We start from the raw sequence: 16,052 nt of genomic DNA, 5'->3' as shown, positions 1-16,052 counted from the left end.
AATGTGTAAAGTAGCATTGGTAATAAATGTTAACAGAGCAACAATGTGAGATCTAGGAGAACGGATATTAGACTCATGTAAGTTGTGTAGAGTTATAGCAGTAAGTAGAGTACTTATAAAGAGATAGTCAACTGAATATGGGAAGGAATATAGTATGAATTAAAAGACCAGTGTTTTCATGAGAGAGGGAAAGAGAAAAGAAAGACAATAATATCAAGAGTGGATAAAAGACAGAAAACAGGACAAAGGTATTAGAAATAAAAAGTCAGACAATTTGGGGGCCAAAGAAAGGGAGGTAGAATGTAAGAGAAATAGCAGATGATGGAGGATAGAATGATGTGGGGGAAAGGGGATAGTGTAGGTGACCAAAATCAATACACACAGAAAGGAGGAAATCGAGGATGTGGAAACATAGCAAGTGTGACGCACTCCCTGCAGCACCTATTTTATAAAGAAAATAAAATAAAAAAAGAAGAAAAAGAGAGAAAAGAAAAAAAGAGAAGAGAAAAAGGGGGGAAACAAGCAAGAAAAAGAGAAAAAATAAACTAAATAAATGAAAAAGGACCTTGGGGGATAAAACAGGAGAAAAGATCAGGAGACAATGCAATATTAGCAACCATGCCAAAAAAAAAAAAAAAAAGGAACCAACATTTCAAGCTAGGAATCTTCTTTGCAGTTAAATAATACCCTTAGGGATTTGACCTTCTACCTTCCCTCTTTCCTCACTTCTCTCTTTCCCAGGGCAGCAGGAAAGCTGCCTGAGAGGTCCAGTAGGAGATTCAAGTATGTCCTTGTTGAACCAACTCAACACAGAAAACTATGACTCTTTATTTCCAGCGTGAGAGTACCTACACCTCACCAGAAACCCCAAATATTTTATTGGAAGCTTGGATAGCCCTTCCTACAGTCCCTCCCCCTTAGGTGTGCTAGGAGAGGTCTAATTGATTTTCTGATTCCACCTTCTCCAAGACCAAGTTTCCTATCCCAGGACATTTAGGTAAATTGGGCTTTCTCAGCAGATTCGCCTCTCCTTTCTTCCCAGACTCTCCCCAAGTCAGCTGGTACACCCCTCTAAGTTTAAGGAGAGAGAGAGAAAACAACAACAACAACAACAACACAAAGCACCAAGGGCTAGGGTAATCAAGGTCCTCAGACAGACCTCAGGGTGCGGTGGATTCGGGGATGGGAAGTCCGTGATATTGCAGACTCGGGGCGTGTGAGTCTCTGGAACTTGGGCCACCAGGGTTTAGGGGACACAGACCTGGGAACCACGCTTCCAGTTCACACGGGGCCTGGGAATCCCGCAGCACAAGAAAGCCTTCAGGAATTGCAGTGGCCGGGCTGCCAGCCCTAGGAGGAGGGGTCCCACCCACAACTTCTGACCTCCCTGTCAGAAACCCAAAATTCCACCTCTCACAAGAATCTCTTCTGTCACTGTCTCACCAAATCAACATCCAGACACCTCCTGTCCTGAAAGCCCCCAAAACAGCCTGCTCAGGGTTTGGGAGCACTGCAGCACAAGAAAGATTTCAGGGATAGCTGCAGCCACGCTGCCAGCCGGAGTAGGGGTTCTGCCTACCACTTCTGATCTCCATGTCAGAAACCCCAGATTCCACCTCTTGCAAGAATCTCTTCTGTCACTGTCTCACCAAATTGACGTCCAGACACTTCCTGCCCTGCAAGACCCCGAAACAGCCCACTTAGGGTTTGGGAATGCCCCATCACAGCAAAGATCCCAGGGATTGCTGCAGCCAGGGTGCCAGGCCTTGGGGGAGGAGCTCCACCCACAACCTCTGACCTCCATGTCAGAGATGCAAAATTCCACCTCTCTCAAGAATCTCCTCCGTCACTGTCTCACCAAATCAACATCCGGACACCTCCTGCCCTGCAAGCCCCCGAAACAGCCCACTCAGGGCTTTGGAAAACCCCAGCTCATCAAAGCCTTCAGGAATCGCCACAGGCGGGCTGCCAGTCCCAGGCGGAAGGGTCCCATCCACAATCTCCGCCCTCCGTGCAAGAGACCCAAATTCTACCTCTTGCAAAAATTTCCTCTGTCACCGTCCCACCAAATCAATGTCCAGACACTTCCTGCCCTGCAAACACCCAAAACAGCCCAGTCCAGCAGGAATCTAACCTTACTCAGCCACTTCTTTGCAGGAGAGATTATGAGGTGCACTCACTCATGCTATCTTGCCCCACCTCTCTCTATATATAGATTTTATAATCATATTTTCTTTGACTCTTTCCTTCACTCTCTATTTTATATTCATATTCTCCCTATTTTGCCCTATAGAAATATTTATTGTTTCACCCATAAGACACTATTTTGCTTAATTGATTCTGTCTTTCCTTTTCAGGCTATAATAATTTTAAAAGAAGGAATCATGTTTAATTCATCTTTATAAACTGCATCTAAAAATGTTTCAGCATAGAGATTATGACATGAATGGTCAAAAAAATGAATAAATGAGTGAGTCTAGATAAACCAAACACAATAGAAAGGTGGAAAATCTCATAAAAGTAGATTTAGGGTGATAAGGTCCTGCGAGGCCACCTGTAAGAATAACCCTTTGTAATGAATTGGAAGATGATAGTAACAAAACAAAGAATATATGTTAGGGATTATTTTTCCATACCAAACTTTTGCACAAAGGATGTGATTTTTCTATTTGCCATATCATATTCTGAAGATTTCTTTTTTTAAGCATTTAACAACAGCTTAAATGATTCCATTTTCCAATAATAAAATGAATTTGTTTATTAGGAGATAATGTCTAAAAGGAAGACAAAGGAGTGCTGTTCTTTACCTTTGACTGCATCATTAACTCACTTTGTGAGTTGCACATATTATTTAATTCCTCTTGCCTCAGTCATCTCAGGTATAAAATTGGGTAGAAATCTGTAACTGACGGTCCACATGAGTGGTTTGATTAAATATGTCCAAGCATATTAGATTAGATTGAATTTAAAGTGTCCTCTGAGAATGAAATTACCCCAGACTAAACATTTCATAAAGTTTGTTAAAGTCTCTATAATTATCAGAATAAATGTTCTGTATCTTTTTTAAGTTCCATGATACTTTAGTTAGGACAAAGGAAATTTATAATGGATAATTTGTTTCCAGGAAAGACTATCTCCATTTTTCTCTAGGAAGGTTCAAATCCCATGGACTTTAATATCATTGAAATTCTAATAAGACTTGAAAGCCCTCATTGCTTCACTTGTGATTAGGGCTTTTCTTTCCCTGCCCTGTCCTGTCTTTCCTTTCTCTCTTTCTCTTTCTTTCCCCCCATCCTTTCATCCCTTCCTCCCTTTCTTCCTTCCTTCCCTTCTTTTTTCTCCCTCTTCTCCTTCTCCATCATTACCTTGAGGCCATTTTGTCTTCATCTGGAACCTTCACCATTAAACTTAATAGTGTAGGTTCATTAAAAAGTTCCATTTGGGTACTTTCATTTTACTGATGTTGACATTGAGACAGAAATTGGATTAAAAGTCTTGGAATGTTATTGTAAATTAGGAGGTAGGAGAGAACAATTTAAACAGTTTAAGCACTGTATTACTATCAAATTCATAAAAAGGTAACTATGGTTGGATAAAGAAAAAGGAAATATTGTAAAACTTAGATTTTTGTATAAAGTAGATTGTCTCCATCATGACTCACCTTAGAGGGATAACATGAAGACTAATGCCAGGTTATGAAAGTCTTCTAAAATCATAAAATAATTATACAATAAGGTATAAGACCCATAAAACACAGACAAAAATAGTAGATTTCATAAATTTAAAAAGTAGAAAATAATGCAGGGTCATATATTTCTACTTTATGAAAAAATAAAGGATTTAATTTCAAATAGACATGTAGATTAACCTTCATACTTAGCCACATTTGAAATGAAAATATGGATCTCTTTTAATTTCCTCAATTAATAGAGAAAAATTCCACTAGGGAGATGTAGTTACATTTATTGTATTCATCAAAATGAATTAAAAAAAATTGTTATATTAAAATGAAAATTCTGACAACTTTCTAGTATCTGAAAAGTTTACCTGAAACTTTCCTGGTTTTATGCTGATCAAATTGTTAAAATTAACTGTTAAAAGAAAACAGGTCACAAGTATTATTCAATAATGCAAGTTTATTGAAGAAAAAAAATGTTCAAACAGAGATATCTTGACCAAGTAAGACTCTTAAATTGTTTTAAGTTGCACTGGCTTGTAAAGATGAATAGGGAAAAAGGAAAAGCTACAATAATTGGCTAACATTTAGGTTCCTTTATAATAAAGGAGGGTTTTTAAAAATGGGGAATGATAATAGATTGGTTATTACAACATTTATTTCTGATGGGTTATTCCTATTGCACTTCAACCAACTTATTTCAAATTTTTGTTTAAAGTCCAACTTTTGCAATGTGCTTTCTGTGTTTTTGGAAATCCCCACTTTTATTTTAATTTTGACAAAGGTCCCTGAAAGGAGTGTGCTTCCAGCCAAAGCAAGCAGCCATTTTATTTTACTTAGCAATATTGAAGGACACAAAGCTATTAAAATTAATTTAATTTCTCCCCTACTGAATACCATATACAAAAATCAGCACAAAGTGGATCATAAGCATAAATATAAGAACCAGAACTATAAAATTCCTAATAGAAAATGTATGGAAGCACTTTTTTTCATGGCCTTATAATTTCAGGGCAATAATTTCTCAGACTGTATACCCAAAGTGCAAGCAACAAAGATAAAATAGATACATGGAACCTCATAAACATTAGAAAATTTTTGTGCATCAAAGGGCTTTATCATGAAAGCAAAAAGATAACCTGCACAATGGGAGAATTTATTGGGAAATCACATGTCCCATGAGGGTTTAATATTCAGATTATTTATAGAACTCCTACGATTCAACAATACAAAGACAAATAACTCATATTTTAAAATGAGCAAAAGACTTGAAATTTCTCCAAAGAAAATATACAAATGATCAAAAAGCATGAAAAGATGCTTACAGCATTATACTAGGGAAATGCAAGTCAAAACCACAACAAGACCATTTTATACCCCCAGAATGGCTAATATATATATTTTAATGAAAATAATAACAAGTTTTGGAGAAGATGTCGAGAAATAAGAATAATCTTTCATTGCTGGTGAGAATGTAAAATGGTCTGGCCATTGTGGAAAACAGTTTGGTGGTGGTTCCTCAGTAAGCTAAGTATAGAATTACCATATAATTTGCATTTCCCTAATAGCTGTCTGCTGAGCAACTTTTCATGTGCTTTGTAGTCATTTGCATATCCTCTTTAAAGAAATACCTATTCAAATATGTTGCCCATTTTTTTTCTTTAATTGGGTTGCTTTTCTTTTTTGTTGAATTGTAGGAATTCTTTTTTATACATTCTGGGTATTAAACCCTTATCAGATACGTGGTTTCCAAATATTTTCTCACATTAATTAGACTGTCTTTCCACTTTCATGACAAAGTCTTTTGATGCACGAAAGTTTTTAATTTTGATGAGGTCCAATTTATCTTTTTTTACCTTCTTTGCTTGTACTCTAGGTATAAAGTCCAAAAAACCATTGCCCAACATAAGATCCCAAAGATGCACCCCAATATTTCTTCTAGGATTTTTATAGTCCTGGTTCTTATATTTATGTCTTTCATCCATTTTGAGTTAATTTTGCATATGTTGTGAGATAGGGTTCCTCTTTAATTCCTTTGCATATGGATATCCAATTTTCCCAGGACCATTTGTTAAGAGATTATTCTTTTCCAATTGAGTGGGCTTGGCAGTCTTGTGAAAAATCTGTTGACTCTAAATGTGAGGGTCTATTTCTGAACTCTCAGTTCAATTCCATTGGTCAATATGTATCTCCTGCCAGTCTTGACCACTGTAGCTTTGCATATGCTGTAAAGTTGGCAAGTGTAGGTCCTTCTACTTCATTCTTTGTTTTCTAAATGTTTTTGAATATTTGGGGCCACTTACCTTTCCAAATAAATTTGATATTTGGCTTTTCCATTTCTGCACAGTAGACTGTTAGAATTTTGATTGGGATTGTTTTGAATCTGTAAATCACTTGGGATAGAATTGACCTCTTAACGATATTTAGTCTTGTGATCCATGAATATTGAAAGAAGTTCCATTTATTTAGATGTTCTTTGATTTCTTTTAGCAATGTTTTCTGGTATTCTGTGTACAAGTACTTTTACATCCTTGGTTAAATTTGTTTCTAGATATTTGATTCATTTAGGTGCTATTGTAAATAGCATATAGGGAAAATTTTACTTCTTCTTTTCCAATTTGGATACCATTTATTTCTTTTTCTTGCCTCACTGCTCTGGCTAAAACTTTGAGTGCAATGTTGAATAGTAGTGACAGTGGGCATTCATGTCTTGTTCCAGATGTTAGAAAGAAAGCTTTTATTCTTTCACCGTTGAATATGCTGTTAGCTGTTGTTTTTCAGATATACCCCCTTTGCTCTTTATCATGTTGAGGAAATTTCTTTCCATTCCTATTTTTCTAAGTGTTTTTATCAAGAAAAACTACTGTATTTTGTCAAATGCCTTCTTGTCAATGGAGATGATCATGTAATGTTTTTCCCTTTATTTTGTTAATGTGGCGTATTACATCAATTGATTTTCTTATATTGAACTACCCTAACATCCTGGGACAAAACCCACTTGATTATGATGTATAATTCTTTAAATGTGCTGTTGGATTTGATTTGTAAGTATTTTATTGAGGATTTTTGCATCTATAGGCAAGGGAAATTGATCTGGAATTTTCTTTGCTTTCAGTTTTTTATCTGGCTTTGGTATTATGGTAATGTTATAGAATGAGTTACGTTGTGTTCCCTCCTCTTCAATTTTTTTGGAAGAGTTTGAGCAGGATTGGCATTAATTCTTCTTGGAATGATTGGTAGAGTTCACCTGTGAAGCCATTTGGTCCTGGGCTTTTCTTCGATGGGAGGTTTTTGATACGTGACTCAATGCCTTTGCTTGTAATAACTCCACTGAAGTCTTCTGTTTCTTTTAGAGTTAGTGTAGTTCGTTCCTCTGTTTTCTGGAATTTGTCTATTTCATCTAGGTTGTCTAATTTGTTGGTATACAGTTGTTCATTGTAACCTTTTATGATCCTTTTTATTTCTATGGGGTCAGTAGTGATGTCCCCTCTCATTTTTGAATTTATTTATTTGTGTTTTCTTTCTTTTTTCCTTTGTCAGCTAACTAAGAGATTTTCAATTTTATAGATCTTTTCCAAGAATCAACTTCTGGTTTTTGTTCTGTTATTTAATATCAATTTCACTTATTTCTGCTCTAATCTTTGTTCTTTCTTTCTGTTTGGTTTTTTTTTTTTTTTTTGGATTAATTTGATGTTCATTTTCTTCTTCCTTGAGCAATGTAGTTAGTTCTTTGATGTTAGCCCTTTCTTCTTTTTTAATGTAAGTGTTTAGGGCTATAAATTTCCTTCTCAGCCCTGCCTTCACAGCATCCCATAAATTTTGATATGTTGTGTTCTCTTTTTCATTTGTTTCAAGGTATTTGCTGACTTCTTTTGCAAGTTCTTATTTGACCTACTGATTGTTTAAGAATGTGTTATTTAACGTCTGTATATTTATGAACTTTCCAGTTTTTTGCCTGTTTTTGATTTCCAGCTTCATTCCATTACAGTCAGAGAAGATGATTTGTATAATTTCAAACTTCTTAAATTTTTTGAGACTTGTTTTGTGTCCAGCATGTAATCTGTCCTGGAGAATGTCTTGGGGAGAAATGTTCTATATATGCCTTTTAGGTAGTTCACTTATCATATTATTCAAGTTCTTTGTTTACTTATTGACCTTCTAGACTAGATGTCCTGTCTGTTTACAAGAGGGATGTATTGAAATCTCCAACTATAATTGTAAAGCTGTCTATTTCTTCCTTCAGTTTTGCCAGTGTTTGCCTCATGTATTTTGGGGCCCCATACTTAAGTGCATAAATTATTTTTATTCTTATTTCTTTTTGGTAGATGCCCCTTTTATTATTATGTAGTGCTCTTATCTCTTTTAGCAGCTTTTGACTTAAAGTCTCTTTTGTCCAGTATTAGTATAGCTTCCCTAGCTCTTTTTTGGTTACTATTTGTATGAAATATCTTTTTCCAACCTTTCATGGTCAGCCTATTTTTGTCTTTGTATCTAAACTGAGTCTCCTGTAAATGACATATAGTTAGATCATGCTTTTTTATGTATTCTGCCATTCTGTGTCTTGGTTGTTTTTTTAAAGATTTATTTACTTTATTTATTTCTTCCCACCCCCTCATTGTTTGCATTTGCCATGTCTGTTTGTTGTGTGCTGGTCTTCCTCTTTTAGAAAGGACTGGAACTGAACCCAGGACCTCCCATGTGGGATGAAGGCACCTAATCTCTTGAGCCACCTCTGCTCCCTGTTTTGTTGTATCTCTTATTATGTTTTTTCTCCTTGTGTCTCTTGTTGCATCATCTTGCTGCATCAGCTCACCACACCAGCCTGTTGCATCAGTTCACTGTCTTGCTTGTCCTCTCTAGAAGGCACCAGGAACTGAATCTGGACATCCCAAGGGATAGGTGGTAGCTCAATCACTTGAGCCACATCCACTTTCTGACTCTGTCTTTTTTTAACCGCCCCCCCTTGTTGCTTTTTTGCTGTCTTCTCTCTGAGTCCACTCACTGTGCATTCTTCTGTGTGTCTGTATTTACTTTTATTTACGTGCCCCCCGCCCCACTGTTTGCTTGTTGTTTGCTCTCTGTGTACATTCTCTGTGTGCTCTTCTGTTGTTTTTTTTTTTTACTTGTCCCCCTTTTTGTTGCATCACCTTGCTGATTTGGCTCTCCATGGCACTTGTGGGCTGGTGGCACTATGTGGCACTTGCAGGCTCAGAGGCACTCTGTGGAGTGCAGGTGAGCCTGCCTTCACAAGAAGGACCTGGGACGCAAACCAGACCCTTCCATATGGTAGACAGGAGCCCAAATGATTGAGTCACAGCTGCTTCCCTCCATTCTGTGTTTTATGATTGGGAAATTTAATTATTACCATTTCTTGTTATCACTATAAAGGTAGTACTCATTTCTGCCATTTTTCCTTTGGTTTTTACATGTCAAATCTTTTTTTAAAATTTTTGCCTCTCTTTTCTTTTATTGCAAAACAATTCCTTTTCTGTATAGTCTTTCATGATGTGTTTTACTGATCCTGTTCTCATTTCTGTTTTTGTATATTTTTAAAATTCTTTATTTGTGGTTACCCTGGGGCTTATGTTATACCCTACATGTATAACATACTAATTTGAAAGGATACAAACTTAGCTTCAATAACTTACATGTTCCCTACTCCCACATCCCTCTGTTTCTCCTCTTTAAGTTGTTTTTGTCCCACTTTACTAGTTTATATTTTGCATGTCCATTATCAGGATCTATGCCTTTTTTACTCTCAATTGTTTTCTGACTCTTACAGGAAGTAAAGAGTAGAGTTGTGTATAGAGGATATAGTAATATTGGGCTTTGCATTTACCCTTTTAGTTGCCCTTACTGATGAACTTCATATCTTCACACTACTCAAGCCACTCTTTCCTAACTTTTTCATTCAACCTGAAGAACTCCTTTTAGTAATTCTTATAGGGAAGGTCTCTTGTTTACAGACTCTCTTGGTTTTATATATATGTGAAAGTTTTAATTTTCCTTCTTTTCTGAAAGACAATTTTGTCAGGCAAAGAATTTTTAGCTGTCAGTTTTTCTCTTTCAGCACCTTAAATATATTGTACCATGACCTTCTTGCCATCAGGGTTTCTCATGAGAAATTAGCACTTAGTCCTACTGAGGATCTCTTTTAGGTGACAAACCACTTTACTCTTGCTGCTTTCAGATTTCTCTATCTATGGCATTTGACATTCTTATTAATGTGTGTCTTGGAGTTGCTCTATTAGGATTTTTTCTGTTTGGAGTATGTTGCACTTCTTAGACATATATATTTATGTCTTTCATAAGAGTTGGAAAATTTTCAGACATTATTTCCTCAAATATTCTTCCTACCCCTTTTCCCTTCTCTTTTCCTTCTGTGATACCCATGACACATAAGTTTGTGCACATTATGCTGTCACTGAAATCCCTGAGTTTTAGTATTATTGTCTCTATCTATTCTTCTGACCGTATAATTTCAATTGTACTATCTTCTACTTCACTGATTATTTTTTCTATCTGTTCAAGTCTGCAGTTGTAGGCCTCAACTGTATTTTAATCTCTACTATTATGCCTTTCATACCCATAGTTGTTAGTTTCTTTTCATACTTTTAAATTCTTCTTTATGCTTCCAGTCTTCTTTGTGATATCCTTTATTGCTTTATGCATATTTTCCTTCATCTTTTAAAATTGATTTAGGAGATTTGCTTGAACTTCTTTAATTAGTTATTCCAAATTCTTTATTTCCTCTGATTTTTTTATTTGTTCCTTTGATTGTGCCATATCTTCTTGTAGTCTGATGTAGCAGTTTGATATTATTGATGAATTCCAAAAAGAAATATTGAATTATGTTTTTAAACTGATATTTTCCTCTGGATATGGATATATTAGATTATATTGGATTCATAGGTTTACTTTATAAAGTAATTATTCAAGCCTCTTGTGCCAGTAGGGCATTGAGTCCCCATCCTTTAGTGAGTGGGGACTCACAAATAAAATGTATGGCAAAGTACAGAGTTGGGGATTCTTTATGTTGGAGTTTTGATGCTGGAGTTTGATATTAAAGCTGGAGCCCAGGGAAGAGAAGAACCCTAAGCCCAGAGGGAAGAAGACCTGGGAAGAGAGGAACCCAGGAAGGGTGCAGCCATCTTGCTCCAACATGCAGAAATGGACTTTGGTAAGGGAAGTAACTTACATTTTATGGCCTGGTATCTGTAAGCTCCTATCCCAAATAAATATCTTTATAAAAACCCACCAATTTCTGGTATTTTGCATCAGAACCTCTTTGGCTGACTAATACATACGGCTTATAATTATTTGCTGATTCTTGGCATCTAATCATCTTATAAGTTAACTCTGAGTTTCAGTTTCTCCTCTTTTCTAGGGTTTTATTGTTGATTGGCTTTGTGTTAAGGCTCTTTTTTGATGTTTGACTCAATTTACTCTAGACCTTTATAATAGACTGTTTTTCACTGATATGATTTTCACAGCTCTTCTTCATCTGAGTCTTGCACTGGATATGTGGTGTTGTCACTGAGCTGGAGGGTTGCGACCTCGCTCAGACCCAAGAATCGGGGGGGCTTGCTCCTGCGAAACCGCTGGCGGGGGCACTCTAAGAAAGAGCGCCGGAGTTCTCCAGGCGTGGGGGACGCGCGGTTAAGAAAGAACCACGGAGACCGCCTGAGCGCAGGAACAGGTCTGCTTTATTGCGGAAGTACACTTGGTTTTATAGGGTTGGGTGCAGGGAGGGGTTGGAGCTAGGGCGGGTTAGCTACGCAAGCAGGCGGATGACTATGAGGTAAGCGGTAGCTAAGGGAGAAGGCAGATTATAAGTTGGTGCTGTGGTCGGGACTGGCGGGGAAGATAGCACTGGCTGGAAGGGGGAGATAATAGCAGCGGGGAGGAAGGGTGGAGGGAGGCAGTAACAATTGCTCTCTTTTTGTTTTTTAAAAGGGAAACAAAGAGGGAGAAGGAGAATAGGTTGGGGAAGGCGAGGGGTAAAAGGGGGCGAACCCAGCTGGCTATGGGCGAATGACATAGCATCTGGCCAGGATGCATGCATTGGCCCTTAGGGTCGGTGCGCGCGGGCACTAGACGCACATCGAGCCTTGTCAGCAAAGCGGCTTCGCAATGCCCTAGAACTCCCATCAGAGGGGAAGGAAATGACAGGGAGCGGCTAGAGTAGGTCTCGCGGGCGGAGAGGGCGAAGAGGACGGCGGGGAGGGGGCTCATCAGTGGCGAGGCGTTGGTAATGGACTTGCACGAAGGAGCTGAACACAGCATTGGACACAGCCTTGGCTTGATCTTTGGCAATACTGAGCACCCTCTTGATGCCCCAGGGGCCCACAGCGAGAATTAAAATGACAATGAGCGGGCCCAGGAATGGAAGGAGGTAAGGGAGGAGGGCATGGAAAAGGTTGGAAGAATAGTTTGCGTTTTCTCGCTCTTTGCGGCGTTTTTCTAGTCCTTCTTGGACTTTTCTCAGATTGTCCTCGACTAGACCAGTGGAATTGGCGTATACGCAGCATTCTTCTCCAAGAGCGGCACAAAGACCTCCTTCTTTGAGAAGGAGGAGGTCGAGGCCGCGGCGGTTTTGCAGAACTACTTCGGAGAGAGAATTAAGAGACTCTTTTAGATATTTCACAGCTTCGCGAAGATAGGTGATGTCTTCATCAACGGCCTGTCTGAGAGAGGAGAGGGCAGAAGACTGCGTGGCGAGGGCAGCGATGCCGGTGCCTGCCCCCACAAGACCCAGAAGGGAAGCAACAGTTATGACTGCAGTGATTGGTTCTCTTTTTAGTAGGTGGAGAGAGGTTTGTTTGCATAGCAAACGGCGGAAAAAGTCAGCATCAGAGTGGTAGAGGACTCGAGGGGCGAGAAGGATAAGCACACAAGTTTCATTACTAGCATTGAGGGTGGTGACGTTGAGGCAAGGGGTTAGTCTAGTGGAGGTACAAAGCCATTGAGAGGTGTTATGAGGGATTAAGAATTTGGCAGTAGTGCTGGGAGAGGAGTAACCAGAGCAAACACTAAGGGAGGGGTGAGGGCCTCGACGAGAATGAACACAGTGTCCTGTGGAAGAAACAGACTGAAAGGTTAGGGGGACAGAGGAGGCGTTCCAATTGCATTCAGTGGGATTCTGTTCAGAGGATTCGCTGAAGGAGAGATTGGTGGTGACAGGTTCATAGAGAGGAAGGGAGGGGGAGAGGCAGAGCCAACAGTTCTGAGTGAGGTTGGGGTAAGATGTGTTTAAAGAGGTGTATGAGGCATTGATTAATTTGATGAGAGGACTGGAGTACTGAGCAGGGGGTAAGTGAGGCTTAGGAGCATGGGAGCTGAGGGAGGCAATGGTAAGGGGGGTACCAGGCGAAGGAGCGGGCGAGGTGGAGCGGGGTGGAGAAGGAGGCTGTTGTGCCTTTGGAGGGTTGAGAACCCGATTTGGGCCGACGGCAGAGGGGGGTGGAGAAGACGGCTGTTTCTTTACAATAGTGAAGATAGAGCCATAGTCATAACTTTTCATGTATAGACGGAACCCCCATGTGCGACCTTGGAACCAGATGTCGGAGTTGGGGTCTTTGACTATGAGCGTGATGTTATTCTGTAAAGCATTGCCCTTTTTCAGAGTGAGATAGGGGTCTTTGTTTGGGGCTCCTGACCAGCCATGGGCTATTGTTTCACAGCCCCAGGAAGGGCAGAAAAAATGTGTCGAGTCATGGCAGCCTCTTGCAGAGGCAGGGCAGATATAGTAGCCAGAGATTCCATAATCCCAGAGGCCGCTAAGGCCTATAAGTGAGTCGTACCAACATCGATGAGTTTTGTGTGAAACATCTACACTGGAACTAACAACAGGAAGGTTGGTGAGATTACATATGTGCACTGAGAAAGAGGGAGCACTCGCAGTTACATTGAAGGCAAGGACTTTGTCAAATAGAGAGAGAGTCCAGTTGAAAGGTCGGTGATTCTGATTGGCAGCGGCTGAGAGGGCGAAGAAGGCCAAGGCGCAGGAAATGGTCACGAAGCTGTAGAGAGGCATCACTTGACGAGGCAGCATCTGTGGAGACAAAAGAGAAGAAAATTCCTCGCTCTCCATTCAAGGTGAGTGGGTAGGGTGAAGAGGATAAAGAGAGTGGGGTAAGGAAGAGATGGGGGTAGGGGTTTAGATTATGAGGGGGCACTTCTCAATGATGGCTGGTGCTGGATTCGGGTGAACGGGGCAATTTCTGGGCCATATCTACTGTCAATGTTGTCTCTCACTGAAGGCACAGGGCGTTGATCATTTACTGGGACTAGCGGGTCGGTGGCAGGCCGGACGCAGCGCCCAGGGATCCAGAGAGGTTGCGGCTCAGAATCTGGGAAAACACAAGCAAAGCCTCTTCCCTGTGCCAGGAGGGGAGCTGGATCTTGCCAACGATTGGTGGCAGGGTCTTTCCAATGGACTAGGGGGACTTGCGAAGGCTGCCATATAGGTTCCCGGTGCTTGTGGGTGGGAGAGAGTCCTTGACTGTCAAAAGTTAGAAGATTGTGGTGAATGAGGCAGGCGGTAACAATGTCTACTGGGGCCTTGTGGGGGAAAGAGGCTCTTTCTTTCTGAATAAGCAGTTTGAGCTGCTGATGAGTGCGTTCGACGATTCCTTGCCCTTGTGGGTTGTATGCAATGCCAAAATGATGCGTGATGTGATACATTTGCACGAAGCTGGCGAAGGCGGTGCTGCGATAAGCAGGACTGTTGTCTGTTTTGAGGTCCCATGGAATTCCCATGAACAGAATAGCCTGGCGAAGTGCTTTGATGCAATGTTTAGCACTTTCTCCTGCGAGAGGGACGGCATAACACAGGTGCGAGAAGGTGTCAATTGCCACATGAAGATATTTGAGTCGGCCAAATGTGCTGACATGAGTGACATTTAATTGCCATCTTGAGTTCGGGCGGAGGCCACGGGGGTTGACACCTTGAGGCTGCAAAGGCCCAAGTGGCAGCAGTGGTGCGCAAGTCCGACACGCGCGCACAAGGTGTTTGCAGGTTTCAATGGGTAGGTCTGGGAAGAGCTTTTGGATGGATCACACAGAGAAGTGAAATTGGGAATGCAGAAGCTTAGCTTGGTTGACAAAGTCTCCAAGCCGCGGTCCATTGATAGAGTCTTCATGAAGGGTGACTGGGTTTATTCGGCGGGCGGACACTGAAGCGTCGGCAAGGTCATTTCCTTGAGCTAGAGGCCCCGGAAGGCCTGAATGGCTTCTGATGTGAGCAATGAACCAGGGCTGCTGCCGTTCTTCAAGCAGCCGCTGCACGAAGGCGAGCGCCCGATTGATGCTCGAATCACTTGGCAGGAAAGTGGCAAGCGGGAGGCTGCGACACACCTGAAGAGTGTATAGGCTGTCAGTAAAGATGTTGAGGGGCTGGTTTGGGTGGAGATGGAGGACTGCAGCAACAGCTAGAAGCTCGCCTACTTGAACGGAAAAGTCGTTTGCGAACAGCAGTTGTCGTGGCTCAGGAATCTCAGGAGTGTAGATGATGGCGGCAAACGCCGTTTTAGAGGCATCTGTGAAGGCAGTGATGGCTGAAGGAATTGGGTTCCGTGCGGGCAGTGGACGGAACGGGTTGGAAAACGCCAATTGAGACATTCCTTGTAGCAATCGGTGATGAGGATAGTGGTTGTCAAAGGAACCACGAAAGAGCTCTACTAGGCTCTGCATTTGAGCATTGTTCATGATGAGAGAAGTTACTTTTTTGGCATTTAAAGGCCAAACAATGGTGTGCGGCGGGATGCCATATGTTTGCATGGAGAGAAGTACTAAGTCAGTAGCCAACGCAATCCATGCCCTTATAAAAGGGCAAATTTTTGGAAGCTTGCTTTTGGATGTATGCAGGAAAAGGAGAGGGCCATCTTGCCATAAGAGGCCTGTGGGAGTGATTGGCGTTGGCAGGATTAAGGCTAAAACTGGAAGGTCAGGGGAAAACCGCTCTAGGCGGCATTGCTGTAGAGCGGCACTGACCTGTTGGACGGCTTCTCGGGCAGCGGGGGTGATGGTGATGTTACAAGTAACTGCAGTTGGTGGGCTATCTTTGGTGTGCAAGAGCTCGAAGAGGGGCTGCATTTGCGCTGTTGTGATGGGGAGGGCTGATCGAAGCCAATTGATTTGCCGGCAAAGCCGTTGGAGCTCAGTGAGTGTCATTTTGTGAGAGACGTGAATTTTTGGGCTCGCAGGTTGAATGGACTGGTGAAAGTGAAAGCCCAAAAATTGAAAAGGAGGTTGGAGATTTATTTTGTCCGACTGCACAGTAAGCCCGAGGCTGGAGAGGTTTGTTATTGTTGCCGAGAGCAGATCATTGAGGAGCGCATGGGAGCTCGCTGCCAAAAGGAGGTCATCCATGTAG

This window comes from Dasypus novemcinctus, chromosome 5 (assembly GCF_030445035.2).
Source record: "Dasypus novemcinctus isolate mDasNov1 chromosome 5, mDasNov1.1.hap2, whole genome shotgun sequence".
Lineage (NCBI taxonomy): Eukaryota > Metazoa > Chordata > Mammalia > Cingulata > Dasypodidae > Dasypus > Dasypus novemcinctus.
Note: the sequence above shows the minus strand (reverse complement) of the source record.